This window comes from Seriola lalandi, unplaced genomic scaffold (genome assembly GCF_002814215.2).
Source record: "Seriola lalandi dorsalis isolate HSWRI2012SDOR001 ecotype SW California unplaced genomic scaffold, Sedor1 jcf7180002006786, whole genome shotgun sequence".
Taxonomy (NCBI): Eukaryota; Metazoa; Chordata; class Actinopteri; order Carangiformes; family Carangidae; genus Seriola; species Seriola lalandi.
In genome coordinates this window covers 60-1,178 of record NW_019477439.1, presented here as the reverse complement: position 1 = coordinate 1,178, position 1,119 = coordinate 60, and the positions used below count along the sequence as shown (strand labels likewise).

General features: G+C 47.8%; 1 pseudogene; it reads right to left on the bottom strand.

Moving 5' to 3' along the window:
- Positions 1-14: 14 nt before the first annotated feature.
- Positions 15-915, bottom strand: LOC111671288 (ankyrin repeat and SAM domain-containing protein 6 pseudogene; annotated as a pseudogene).
- Between the last annotated feature and the right edge of the window lie 204 nt (positions 916-1,119).

Here is a 1,119-nt window from a genome sequence, read left to right as displayed (position 1 = left end):
TCGTCAGGCCCTACCTGTCTGGGGTCGAACAGTGGTGATGGAGTCCAGATAGGCCTTGACGTCTCTCTGTTTAAGCTGCATGGCCAGTTCAAAGGCTGTCTTAGACAGAACATTGACTCGGTCTGGGTCAGCTCCACGTTCCACCAGCTGCTGAGCCACAACCACCTTCAAAACACACACATCTTTATTCTGTTTTCCATCCAGTTACAATCAGATACCATGCTGGGATATTACTCCATATGCATTAGTGCTGTAACTGTGTAAAAATAAACAACATGTAAGTCTAAATGGCACACAAGAAACGATACATCCCCAAATGAGACCCACAAGAGTCAAAATGTATTATCCATCAATCTTTTATCCATCCATCATTAACCTAACCTTCCCACTGAGGGTGGCCACCATCAGTGGACCCCAGCCAGTGGTCTTCTGGGAAAAGCTGACATCAGAGCCCCACTCTAGCAGCAGGCGCACTGTGGCCTCATGGCCATGCTGAGATGCCACCATAAGGGCAGTGATGTCCATGAATTCTCTGCCACCTCCTCCTTCTGGACAACCCTCACCCCCTCCAAAACCAGCCGTGCTGTGGAAAACAAAGGGATAGAACCAGACCACTTTCCCAGACAAGGATTTAGACCTAAAGATGTTATTCAAATAAACTCTAAATTGAATTCTGAAAAAAAAATCAGCCCCAACCTGCAGCTGTTATTGTTGTTGCCATTGGAGACTGCCTCTGCAGCCACAGCCAGATGATCATAGTCATCAACATAAGCCCCACTCTCCAGGAGTAGTTTGACTACATGAGTGTGTCCCCCACGGGCCGCCATTGTCAGGACACTTGCACCCAGCCTGTTCCGTCCATTAATCTCTGCCCCGTTCTCCAGCAAGATGTGGGCAACGGTCAGGTGACCAAACCTGGGTGGAAGATGGAGACACAGAGGATGAGAAAGGCAGTGGAACTCAAATATCTAATTTCCTCAGCTGAACACAGTTGATCAAAAATGTTATATTTTCATTAGGGTGCTACTCCTCTTTCAGCGGAGTCAACTCTCACATGGTTGAGAAAGTGCATCACTGCCACAGCAGGTCCATTACTGTACACACTGCTTGTGCACACTG